Genomic DNA, 13,884 nt, shown 5'->3' with positions numbered 1-13,884 from the left:
CTCTTTCCTCCCTCACGACCCCTCTCTTTGCAGTTCCCTGCCCACTATACTTTTATATATATACTAGCTGACCTGGCGCAGAGCATCTGCATTCCTAGTTCTCCCTGTCCCCCCCCCCACACTTCAGCCCCGGCCACCATTTCCTCTCATTAGCCAGCCAGCTGGCCTGATCGCCTCTTCCTCTCACCGAGCAGCGTTTTCTCTTGCTGCCTGGCGACCAGCCTGGGTGCCGCTTCCTTTTGCTGCCCAGCCTGGCCGCTACTTCGCTTCCTCTTGGCAGGTGGCACTTTCTCTCACCGCCCAGCAACTGGTGGAGCCACTTCCTTTCGCTGGCCACTTGCCTTCCTCTCCCCCTCCCCTCACTCGCAAAATCTCATGAGAGCTGCCACGCATGGGATTAGTCACGGGTATGTCTTAGTGAACTAGGTAGGTAGGTAGACAGGCAGGCAGGCAGGCAGGCACCTCTCCTCTACAATCAATAACATCTTCCAGCCAGTAACAGTTACATTCCAACTGACCTTAACCATCACAGGCTCCTCCTCCCTATCTGCATATGCATGGGATTAGCCACGGGTACGCCTTATAAATACACTGTGCTCAAGTTGGTTTAAAATCCAGAAGGTCTGAGTGACAACTGTGAAGCATGGGGCATGTGCTGTGCTTCCTGCCCCCTTACAAATGCACTATTTATTTGTTTGTTTATTTAAAAGGATCTGGACAAGCTGGTTGGACATGTCCAAAAACTTCACTCACACTATTTACAAAGTATGTCATCAGTCAGTATGATTCTGTAATCATATGAAATGTTAAGGAGGCCCTACACATGCTGAACACATTTCACACATTCGTCCCCAGCCCCACACCCCACTAGGGACAGCCCTGAATGGCTATTCTCCCTTTGAAAATATAAATACCAGCTGTTATTCAGATCTGTCTCTAGCGCTAACCAGAACACACAAATCTTGTGTAAGACAGATGGCCGAAGCAAAGAAAAGCATGCGAGCCCTTGAATTAGCAAAACTGCTAATACAACTTTGAGTGGTTCACTAGACAAAAAGTTACTAGAAGCCAAAATATTACCTAGAGATTGAAGGGCATGTAACCCCAGATGAGGACTACATGCCCTCTAGGTCTTTACCCACAGCTCAAAACAACTTCAGCAAAACATAGCTAAGTGTACACCTATCATGCTCTCCAAGATAGAGAGCTCTGTCTTAACAGTACCATTTAGTTGTTACATCACAACAGTGTGTCTCAGGTGGAACTGAACCTGGATCAAGATCTTACAGATTTGTCATGGACTCATTGTTTAAATACTTATTAACATAAGTATTTGAAGCACGGCAGAGGGCCCATTCAGAAAACAACCCCCTGTCCCTCGTGTGATATAGGGACATGCGTGTCCCTATAGAGAACCAGAGTGGTGTAGTGGTTAGAGTGCTGGACTAGGACCAGGGAGACCTGAGTTCAAATCCCCATTCAGTCATGAAACTAGCTGGGTGACTCTGGGCCAGTCACTTCTTTCTCAGCCTAACCTACTTCACAGGGTTGTTGTGAAAGAGAAACTTAAGTATGTAGTACACCGCTCTGGGCTCCTTGGAGGAAGAGCGGAATATAAATATAATAAATGATGATGATGATGATGATGATGATGATGATGATGATGATGATAGGTTGGGTCTCCAGATGTTGTTGGACTTCAACTCCCATAATCCCCAACCAAAAGGCCACTGGGGCTGGGGATTATGGGAACTGAAGTCCAATAACATCTGGGGACCCAACACTGAGAATCCCTGGACTAGAGGACCATGAAAGGCTCACTCTCAGTATGTCCCCTTTCTAATCATGCAGGCCGATAGGGCTCTGTCCAAACTGGCCCTATGTGCTGCCTTGGCCACTTATTGCTCCACTTCAGCTCCCCATTGATAAAACAGGAATTCCCTCATACAACCAAACACGAGAAAGACCATAAACCCCTTTGCAAATATAAAAAAGAAGATTCCACAGCTCGTGGAATCTTGGAACATCAAGGCCATGAGGGCATTAGATGAAGTTGCTCCCAAGCGTCCTCTTACAGTTCGTGGATCCCGGCTCCCTTGGTTCTCTGAGGAGCTTAGGGAGATGAAACAAACCAAAAGACGCTTGGAACGCCATTGGAGGAAAACTGGTGCTGAAGATAACCGAATGCGACTACTTTCCCATATTCGGGAATATTCCAGGACGATAAGAGTGGCAAAATCCCACTATTTCTCCGCTCTTATAGCATCAGCTGACTCTCGTCCAGCAGCCTTATTTTGGATTATCCACTCCCTTCTTAGGAGAGAGGAGCTGGTAGATGTTCAGTCTGGACGCTGTGATCAATTTGCTCAATTCTCTGCTGATAAAGTCACCCGCCTTCGGCTCAAGTTGGATTCTACTTCTGTAGGATCTGATCAGATAGAGGAGATTCCACCCTGTGATGTTATATGGGACACCTTTGAGTTGGTCGAGGATATGGACACGATTCTCTCAGGTATGGGTGCAGCAACATGTTGCTTGGACCCTTGTCCCTCCTGGCTGGTTAGAACAGCTGGTGGGAATGTTAATTCTTGGCTATGGGAGTTGGTTAACTCTTCGCTACATGAGGGTTTCGTACCAGCAGCCCTTAAAGAGGCGATAGTTCACCCCCACTTGAAGAAACCCTCCCTAGACCCTGAGGTCCTTGATAACTACAGGCCGATCTCCAACCTCCCTTTTGTAGTGAAGGTGTTAGAGAGGGTTGTATGTGCCTGGCTTGAGAGGATCTTAGAGGAAACTAGCTATCTTAATTCTTATCAGTCGGGTTTCGGGCCTAGGCATAGCACAGAAACAGCATTACTCGCTCTGGTAGAAGACCTTCTTCGGGACCTTGATGAGGGTAGTGTCCCTCTCTTGGTCCTTTTAGATCTCTCAGCGGCCTTTGACACTATCAATCATGCGATCCTCCTTGACCGCCTGCGTGGGTTGGGTATCAGGGGCACTGTCTTACAGTGGTTCCGTTCTTACCTTAGCGGGCGTGTCCAGTCGGTATGCATTGAGGACAGATGCTCTGACCCATGGCCACTCCTTTATGGAGTTCCCCAGGGTTCAGTTCTTTCCCCTGTCCTCTAACATCTATATGCAGCCACTGGGTCAGGTCATTTCCCAGTTTGGGGTGAGATTTCATCAACGCTGATGATACTCAGCTGCATATTGCCATCCCAGACCATTCTGGAGATGCTGTTTCTGTGCTTAATCGATGCCTGGAAGCTGTTAAGGTCTGGATGAATCAAAATAAGCTCAGATTGAATCCCACCAAGACTGAATTACTCCTACTCAGCCCTCGTACCGGCCAACAGTTGGATGTGAACCTTGTTTTAGATGGGGTGGCGCTGAACCCGAAGGAGCTTGTACGTGATTTGGGGGTGCTTTTGGACTCGCACCTCCTGCTTGAACAGCAGGTGGAGGCTGCAGCCAGAAGTGCCTTTGCCCAGCTCCATCTGATTCGTCAATTACGCCCTTACCTTGATCAGCAAGCATTAATGACAGTGACCCATGCCCTTGTTATCTCCCGCCTAGATTATTGTAACGCCCTCTATTTAGGGTTACCTTTGAGGACGATCGGAAATCTACAACGGATCCAGAATGCAGCGGCTCGTTTACTTATGGGTGCCAGAAAATATGACAGGGTAACACCTCTCCTGCAGTCATTACACTGGTTGCCTATTTGCTACAGAGTTCAATTTAAAGCCCTGGTTTTGACCTTCAAAGCCTTGCAGGGTTTGGCACCTGTTTACCTACAGACCCGCCTCTCCCATCCAGTTACATTCTGTCCGGTCAGATCTGCTCAGATGGCCCTTTTGTCGGTCCCCGATTTCCGGGAGGTTCATGGCGCTAGGACCCGTGAAAGGGTCTTCTTGGTTGCTGCCCCACTTCTCTGGAATTCCCTTCCTCTGCAGATTCATTTGGCTCCTTCTTTGTCGATTTTTAAGTCTCTATTGAAGACTTTTCTCTTTCGCCAGGCTTTTACCTTGTAGTTTACCTAATTTCCCCCCCCTCCCTCTGTTAGTTACTTTAGTTTTATTTAGAATGTAATTTTAATCCTGTTTGGTTTTGCATGTTTTTGTACACCGCCCAGAGTCTTCAGAGAGGGCGGTATATCAAGTGTTTCTAATAAATAAAAATAAATAAATAAAAGAAGCATAGTAGTGGCAAGTGCGGTAGATTGAATTATTTAAGGCATTGGGAGAGAGTTATGTGCTCTTGCCAGTGCAAAATTGCCCCTGCATTACTACATCTGCAATACATTCTCCCTTACGCAGTTTTGGCCTTTGAAATAAAATACCCAGAGACAGACTTATAGTCTACAGGACCCAAGCTGTTTAGTGACAGACACATGTCATCACTAACTTTTATTATACTGCAACTAGCAGAAGATAGTTTCCTTATGTGTGTTTGACAACCTTCTGTGCAGTTTGCTTTACAGGAGGAAACACTACTACTACCACTATTTATATTCCACTTTTCAACAAAAAGTTCTCAAAGCAGTTTACACAGATGGTGGAGGCTCCCTGTTCCCAAAGGGCTCACAGTCTAAGATTAAATATCAGGGAGACACTAGTAACAACTACTAAAAGGATGCTGTGCTGGTGTTGAAGAGGGCCAGTTGCTCTCCCCCTGCTAAACAGAAGAGGATCCACCACTTTGAAACGTGCCTTTTTGCTTAGCTAACGGGGTAACTACCTTCAATTTGTTGCATGTGACAGCAATGTAAATGTATGTCATAGATTTATTTTATAAACAGGAAGATGCATATTTTGGATAAACCTACTGAAATGCTTGGCACTTATAATTCCATTAAAGTCCAAGAGGTCTGCTGCTTTTATGCAATAGGATATACTTATTAACCCAGCAGTCATGAGTCAGCACAGTTCCACATTGAGGTCATGTTGGTGCTTCCCTCCTCCCCAGACCTTCACAATTCACCCTCCACTTTAGCAACACTCTACCCTCAGCAAGAATTATTGCCAGGCACCAGCATATCTTCAATGTTGTGAAGGAAGGACATTAACTTTCATAGACAGATAGCCCCAAGGCTATTTTCTGTAAAATATATGAACCAAACATATTTATGCACAACTATATTTTCAGTTATTGTGCAATATGACTGCTGAATACACACACACACACACACACACACCACACACACACACACACTCTTCAGTCTGTCTCTAAAACAAAACAGCAACAAACCCATTTAAACTATGTATGTAATTGTAATTGTTCTGATGTTTGCTACTTCTGCTGCTTTTGCATTTTAATACTGAATTATTTATTGTTCTATCTATATGCTGCCCTGAGAGTTTTGTACTGAAGGGCAGTATAGACATTTCCAAAATAAAATCAAAATAGTGAATGCCAAAAATATCCCTAAATCCATCTCTACAAATAGCACATTTGCTTAAATGAAGTATTTTAACTCCCCACCCCAGCACCAAAAAAATGCTCAGTTTTAGTGAACAAGATTCTGGAGCTGTGGAGCAACTACAGCATGCCTAAAGACATCTTTGGTGTTTTTATTCTGAGTATGGAGTCTGCCTCAGCAATCTAATCCAAACTTTCTGTAAACAAGGACATATAAGCATACCTTGATGTTAAAAAGTACATGAACATGCCTGGTAATGCCCAGAGGAGCCATCTTAGGCTTCATAGGTGTGGGAAAATATTGAAAATGTGCTTAAGTGCATTTAAGTACATTAAGTTCAGAAGTAGTCTGAAGAAGTAGCAACCTAGCTGAGATAGCTGGCACTTTTCATATCAAGTACATTCTGTTCCTTGCCTTGAAGGTGCTTGATTATGTCTGTGTGGATGAGAGAAGTCACACTTGAAACCATTTGGGACCTTTTGAGTTAAAAGGAGATATACTGGCTTGTATGAAATGCGCAAGTGTGGAATGTACTGTTATCTCAATATAAAAGAGACTTAGAACCTGCTGGAAAGTGCGGCCACTCCAATGAGCTTTGATTGCTAGCAAAAACTTTAATATAGCTCTGTTTGAAAGTGCGATACTGGTGCCAGGTGTAAATTACCCAACCAAGGAATGAACATGGGTAGAATCCCAGACTCTCAACATAGCACAAAGCCAACAACTTGAACTGGGCCTAGATCAGGGTTGCTCAGCTTTGGCTCTCCAGCAGTTTTTGGACTACAACTCCCATAATTCCCACCCACATCAGTCAATAGCCAGGGAGTATGGGAATTGCAGGCCAACATCTGCAGGAGAGCCGAAGTTGAGCAGCCCTGGCCAAGATGGTTCAAATAAAACATTGGAATTGTGTGTAAGAATTCAGACTCACGTTCTGCAGAAATGGCAGCCTTGACAGTTTTCAAGGGCAGCCTCAGGTGCTGCAGTTACTTGAAGGAGCCTCTCCCTGAAGTTACTAAGACATGACTACCAATTTCCGAAAGAATTCCATCTTCTGACTGATGGGATCCTGTTCACTGTTACCACCAGATGGATCTAGTCAAAAGTGTTCGATTACACAGTCCCCAGTACAAAACAGAAATGCAATACTGGATCTAGGAGAACCCTGAACCTTAAAATCTTTATGACCAAAGGAGGCCCACAGTTTAGCATTACTCTCAGCCTAACTACAGTGACTTGAGTCATGTCTTCAGCTTCAACTGGCCAGTTTGCATCCAATCAGTGCACACTAAGCACCAAGCCTGCAAGTCTGCATTTGAATGAACAGGAAGCGCCATTACAAGCTTGGCACATTTCAAGCCTTCGTACACTCTTTGTGTGAAACTGGATTTCCTAACTGATTTTTTTCCCCATTTATATTTTAAAAGGGAAACAGAAGGGATGGGATTCTGTCTCTTCATTACACTTACAGCACTATTGAGTTATTTCAGTAGGAACAGGCAAAAACTATATTAGATTTTTTAAAACATTCTGCAAATCCACATACATTAAATAAGGAAGATCAATGGATATCTACTCAAGGTCACCTCGCTTATTTTATGCCATTTCCTCCTTTTAAAATAAGAATTTCAAAGAAAAATTTCAGAGATCTTTCTCCTAGGCCTCTTCTTTAAAAAATAAAACGAGGGAGTTCTAAAAACCAATGTGGTACAGTGGTTAGAGTAGTGGACTAGGATAGGTTCAAGTTCCTAATCAGAGGGATAATCTTGAACCAGTCACTATCTCTCAGGCTAACCTACCTCAGAGGTAGATTCCACTTGTGAAACTCAAATGGTGGTAGGAATCACCACAAATGCTACCCAGAGCTCCTTGGAGAAAGGGAAGAATATTAAAATGTAATCAACAACAAATCTATTTTTATTTTGAATACTTATATTCTGCCTGTCAGTTCCACTTAAGTATTCAAAATAAAAATAGAAGCCAATAGATTTCTTCTGTGTCTAGACCTACAGTCCTTCCCTTCAGGCAAAATCACTTCTGTCCATTAGAACCTCCACACATCTTTCCTTAAGGGGCTAGTTGGATTTTATTCTTGCACTACAACAGAACTAGCCTCATCAACAGCACCAGTAACAAAATGTGCCGTTCTCACACAGTGGATAAGTGGTAGCCTTGCTGCAGGAGAAACCCTGCTGTCTTGCTGGTATAGTCATTTTTCAGTGTTTAAAGATTACACAAGTACTCCCATTGGATTGATAGGTGAGGAACATTCTGCCTCTAAACAGTCAGAAAGTTTTCCAAAATGGTATGAATAGGGGAGGAGTTTGGCATTTGTGATGGCATGGGCACTGATTAATTGGCATTCACGATATCTGCACAACCACGTTCCATACAGCACTCCAACAAAGTAGCAGCTAAGGAAGAAACTGCATTGCTTTTCCCAGTATCAAAACACTGATATTTGTATGCTGGGAAAGAGTTCTCCACAACCTTTCCCGCCCCCCGCCCCCCCACACAAATCTATCATTTGCAAAAACTAACCAGAACCGGAGCTCTGCTGACCCCATTGTGTCATTTGAATGCAGAGACCTGGGATTTGTGCTCAAGCTCCTCCCGCAAGCGTGCCCCTCTCATATCAGGGCCAATGGTTGCCAGGCAAATGAGGCGCTCGGTGGAAGAGGGATTGCAGGTGGAGACAATGGAACCGCAGCTGCCAGATCATCTGTGGTATGATTCTTGCTTCTGAGGTTAACGTCAGGTAAGCCTACCCTCTGTTTCATTTGTCATTCAAATGGGCCCACAGTCGGGACCAGTCCCAGACTGGTTCTTTTATATTTAAGCGGGAAGCCATCTGCAACACCTCCCACACTTGATTAATGTCATTGACTGATTGAGTCATAATAGTTACAGTTTCTAACTAAAAAACTAAAGGCCAAGGCCAACTCAGAGCCATATTATCTTGCTATAAAGTGTGCCATTTTTAAGCTGCAGGTCTTTGGCTGTGTAAACACCTACCACTCAATTGAATGAGAGAAAAACAGAGTTGACCACCAAGCAAATATAAAGCGGGAGGAGAGCTGGTCATGAATTGTCCCTTTGCTAAACAAGGTCCACCCTGATTTGCATTTGAATGGGAGACTAGATGTGTGAGCACTGTAAGATATTCATCTCAGGGGATGAGGCCACTCTGGGAAGAGTATCTGCCTGCTTGCATGCTGAAGGTTCCAAATTCCCTCCCTGGCATCGCCAAGATAGGGCTGAGAGAGACTCCTACCTATAACCTTGAAGAAGCTGCTGCCAATCTGTATAGACAATACTGAGCTAGATGGTCTGACTCAATACAAGACAGCTTCCTATGTTCCTAAAGCCAAAATGGTGGTGGAACAGGGTAAAGCAAAAATAAGGATACTGGATATCAGTAATGAGGCAGATTGGGTTACGTGTACTGCAGATATCTTAGTTCTGGGGGCTCGCATACACAGATATGCCAGCATAAGAACATTTGTGCAAACAACCTCTACAGCCCCACCCTCAAGTCTGCAAGGGAAAAAGTACAGTACTGCTGAAAGTCAAGAGACCAATAGCACTGCAGAGAAAGAGAAGAGAGACCAGAAAAACTGGATGGAGGACACTTTCCATTAGTAGAGCTCCGCCTTGGTTTCTGGGCTTTCACTTCTCCCTGCAGCGCATACACAACTCAGCCCACATTGTTGTCCAAGGTCCCTCGGACACTTACACATGTACTGTGACCGTTACACAGTCAGTTAGTTGGGAAAGAGGAGTAATATAAAGACAAAGAATATTTATATACCACTTTTCAACAAAAGTTCCCAAAGCGGTTTACATAGATAGATAGAGATAAAATGGATCCCTGTCCCCAAAGGTCTCACAAGAGCTCAAGTCCTAACAGTAAGCAGGCCTGTCCTTAGAGCAGGGCGACCAGTGCGATCACCCCAGGCCAAGCACTGGGAGGGGTCCCGCAATGACAGCAGCCGTGGCTCTGCAGTGGAGGCGGAAGCGGCAAGCAGCCGCTCACTCAGCAGCCTCATGCCACTTTGGCTCCTGGTGGCCACCATAATGCCTGCTTGGGCAGGGGGGAGGGGCAGAGCGCTGGCACCAGTGCACATCCCTGACGTCAGTGATGCCGGTGACACGTCAGTGGCCGCACGCACCCCTAGGCTCCCGGCCAGCGCTGCCATGCGTGTGGTTGGGGGTGCGGAGTGGCGGGGAGCGGGTGGTGGAGGCAGCGTGCAAGCGGCAAAGCCACCTATGCGCCTGCCTTGGCTCTCCCGGTGCTGGCAGTGCTGCTGTGTGTGGTGGGGAGCGGAGCGGAGGCAGCAACAAGCCCAGGCCGCAAGCATTGTCAGCTGCCACCTGCCAGGCCCTCACGATTGGCTGCCTTCTCTTCCCACCACCAGAGGCCAGCAAGTGGCTGCTGCTTGGAGAAGGTATGGGCTGGATGGAGGCACTCAATGCCACCAAAAGCTGAGGTGTCACTTGCTTGCGGGGGGGGTGGAATCAGCAGAATAAAGGTTAGTGAGGATTGGGGATTAGCCTGCCTGAGCCTTTAATGCCTTGGAGCATCATTTAAATTGCATTAAAGTTTGGGAGATGCAATGTTTTGTTGCAAGGTCCACTTGTTTCTTCTAATAGCCAACTCAGGTGGTTGAGTGCCACCCAGGTGTCAAGTTAAGGTTAGCAGTCTTGGAATAAGGAGGCAGGTTCATTTATGCATTATAACTGGCTGAAGGGCAGCAAACAAAGGATAGTAATAAAAAGATTTACACAATACGGAGAACTAAGAATTAGCACCCCACCCCCCAGATCTGTACTGGGACAAATGCTTTTTAATATATTCATAAATGAGCTGGAAATGGGGGTAAGCAGCAATGTGGCCAAATTTGTGTGTATATTTTATACTGAAGTCTGTAGGTCATTAGGAAGTATTACTGCATTTTCCACATATCATCCAACATATATAATGGATTGTTTAACTATAACCTATTATTTATTATTATTATTTCTTGTTTACACAGTCAGACAGGTGTTACTGACTGGTTTGTTTTATCCAGACATTGAGTCCTTCCCATTATTAATTATTATCATTATTATTATTTATTCGATTTCTATATCGCCTTAAAAATGACTCAGGGCAGTTTACACAGAGAAATAATAAATAAATAAGATGGATCCCTGTCGCCAAAGGGCTCACAATCTAAAAGAAACATGACACCAGCAACAGTCACTGGAGGTACTATGCTGGGGGTGGATAGGGCCAGTTACTCTCCCCCTGCTAAATAAAGAGAATCACCACATTAAAAGGTGCCTCTTTGCCAAGTCAGCAGGGGTCTGCCATCAAACTTTGAGTTAAGTGTTGGGAATCCAAGCATCTTCCTTCAAATGAGATTTTTATTGCAAGAGAATTCGATTTTTGAATTCAAGTTTGGAATGCAACCATGTTAAATTGTGTGTCTTTGTGTCTGTGTTTTACAGATTATGCTTATTAGATTGAAATGTTAAGGGGGCCCCACACATGCCTATTTGCCCCTAGCCCCGCACCCCACTAGGGATGGCCCTGCCAGTAAACAGTATTGTATCCATGTAACACCACCCCACAGTAAAAACATATCCCACCTTACACTCAGGAACGTTTACTTTGTGAAAAAGGGTACACCTTTATGATACTCTGTAGCAAGTGCAAGGTGAATCAGCTAGGTTTAAGAAACTTTTAATACAAGATTTAACACCTAAACATCCAAGCATTTCACAGAGAGTAATCTCATAACAAATGCCTCTGGTCTCTTTAGAAAATGGGAAATAAGCTGCAAAAAATTGAAGCTGAGCCAAGAATCTCTGGAATCAAAATCTGAGAAAAGGAGCTAATAAGTAGGTTTCCATGCCAATTTCTAAGACTTGTATCAACTTGCAGCAAACCCTTCTATTTCAAACAGTTACATTTTTCTTCTTCTTCAACTGCATTTCCATTTGCCCATCTAGAAGATCTCCACCTCCTCCAGGATTGTTCATACTGTAGTTATTCCTCAAGCAGGTGCACAAAACAGTCACTCACCTAATCACCCACAGCTAGTAAGAATCAATTCCAGGTAACCAATTAAGACAAACTTTGTAAACCAATGAGAGATTCTTAGTCTGTGTTTCAGGCTATCAACATACTAAATCAGGCCTTGACCATTTTCTTTGGATCTAGGAACCAGCCCAAAAATTTAGGAGCCAGACAATGGACGCTTGACAAACTTTCTAGACTTAATTATGAATCTTTTTGTGGGGAGGAGAGTCAATGGGCTTCTCTTTACAAGTAACATATCAAGAACAGAAACAGTGCTGGCCTGGGACAAATTAAGATTGTATTAAATAACTACCTCTGAATATCTTAGTCTAGGCACCATGGTTAAATTTTTAGATGCCATGGTTCCCTGGCTGGCACCTTGGGATTTGGGAGGAAAAACATAACCATGTAGGTTGCTCTGGGCTCTTTGGAGGAAGAGTGGTGTGTGTGTGTGTGTGTGTGTGTCCCTGCTCTACATATTGCCAACATAAGATACTGTGAGATAGGAATAGTAACTTTTGTTCCAGCATTTGCAAGGCTAAAAATCAAGGTGATAGAAAGGCAGACTCCCAGTACTCGGGGCATCAAGAGAATATTTCTACTCCAGTAGCAGAAGGGCTGATAAATAAAAAGAGGGGGTGAACTTAAGTCTTCCTAAGCACACCACAGCCATGCTTTCTTTTCCATTTTCCTCTCAGGTCTCCTTCATTTAAAAGGGATCCCTAATGAACCCAAATCATGATTCCCCTTTGCTAAACTGCTTTAAAAGTCTCTTTGATTTGGCAAGATATAAATATCTTTAATAAAATAATCTGTGCTCTCTTGGCCTCATTATGGCATACTGAACCACTCTTGCAAAAAGTTACAAACTTATCTAAAGAATTAACAGACTGCCTATTAATAAAGTGCATGCATGTGCTTAAAACCCACTTTTTGAAAGAAAGGAAAAAGACCTCAGAAAAATGGACTGCAAGCACCTTTTGATACCACTCCCTTTGGGGCAGCTCAGCTTTTGCTATTTGGCTAGGCTCCTTCTGCAGAATGTGATGTGAATCAGGAGCTCTGATCACCTGGAAACAACTTCTAGTCACCAATAGTGACATGTTAATGATCAGCTTGGGCTGAACGTTTCTAGTCTTGGGTTAGAGACAAAGATGTTTAGGGTAGCCTCTGGGTGCAGTCATCAGTGGAAATTGGCTGCGTAAAAAGCCGACACCCTACAGAGCTCATATCTACTTGCTACATTTATATCCCTACCAACTCCTTCCTCCAAGAAGCTCCGAACAGAGACTCAACAACCCTGTGAGAGGTAGACTAAGGGTTAGCGAACTGCCCACATCCAAGACCAACACTTTAGCCACTGCAGAAATGTTCACTCTTCATTGCATCTCATCTTTAGTACAGTCCATTACAGAAACATAATCTTGTCTGTAAAACCACCATCATGTTTATTTTCTGTAAAGACACATTTTTAGATGGCAACTTTGCTTTGATAGCCGGGGGTTTCTTTACAGCTCCAAAGAATCCATCAATTCCTCCTTCAGGTCACTTGTAAGGGATGGGAGGAGAATGCATGTTTGGAAAATAGAACTGAAAAAATTTCATCTTAAATAAATGTGGTTAGGGCAGCAGTACTTCCTCCACTTGATGAATTGGAGCCCTTTAAAAGCACATACCTGGAGCCCTTAAAAGCAAAGCAGTTGTGTACACCAGAGGGTCAGGATAGGCTTGTGCTCTTAGATGTGGTTACCTGGATCCTACTGTGAAGCATCTAAGTATGAATATGATGGATATTTATATACCGCTTAGCAACACAAGTTCCCAAAGCAGTTTGCATAGATATAACTAAATAAATAAAATGAATCACCGAAAATTAGACAGCACCAGATACTATACTAGACAGCCCACTGAACTGACCTAGATGAATCTAGTGGTTTCAAAATTTCTCAATTTACAGTTGTCATTATCTAGCTGGAAAACTCACTCCTAATGTTTGTATTGAAAGTATTTCCAATTTTTACATCGTGAAGGAATTCCAGTTTTAAAAATAAATTTAAAGATCTGCACCCATCTGTAATGTGGGACAGATTAGAAGCAAATATAAACATTTTTTGCTAGAAGGGTTTCAAGGGACAATTAACCATTTATCAAGCTAAGGACAAAATATAAGCTGACAAGCATGCACTTAAACTTAAATGAACTGAAGGAAAGCAAGCTCTGCATATTAAATCATCTAGTAAGCTTCTATAGCTCCTGTTCAGTACACAAACCCTCCCATAGACTTTTAAAGACAACCGAGCAGCTCTAGAGAATATATTTACACAGAACCCACTCATACTATGCAATGCAGATATGAAGCATGGTTAGGGTAATTTGTTGCCAACCTTCACACAAG

General features: G+C 43.8%; 1 protein-coding gene across 2 annotated transcripts in view; it reads right to left on the bottom strand.

Moving 5' to 3' along the window:
- The window catches only part of OSBPL10 (oxysterol binding protein like 10), a 121,261-nt gene that overhangs the window by 90,254 nt on the left and 17,123 nt on the right, over positions 1-13,884 (bottom strand). The window contains exon 1 of one of the 2 annotated variants that reach the window (XM_053260204.1): positions 188-400. The exons of the other annotated variant lie outside the window; for it this stretch is intronic. The gene's annotated coding sequence lies outside the window, so the exon portion shown is untranslated. Of the gene's footprint in view, positions 1-187; positions 401-13,884 lie in introns of those variants that run through there. 2 annotated transcript variants of the gene reach the window in all.

The sequence above is a fragment of the Hemicordylus capensis genome, chromosome 6 (genome assembly GCF_027244095.1).
Source record: "Hemicordylus capensis ecotype Gifberg chromosome 6, rHemCap1.1.pri, whole genome shotgun sequence".
Taxonomy (NCBI): Eukaryota; Metazoa; Chordata; class Lepidosauria; order Squamata; family Cordylidae; genus Hemicordylus; species Hemicordylus capensis.
This window is presented reverse-complemented; position numbering and strand designations above follow the sequence as displayed.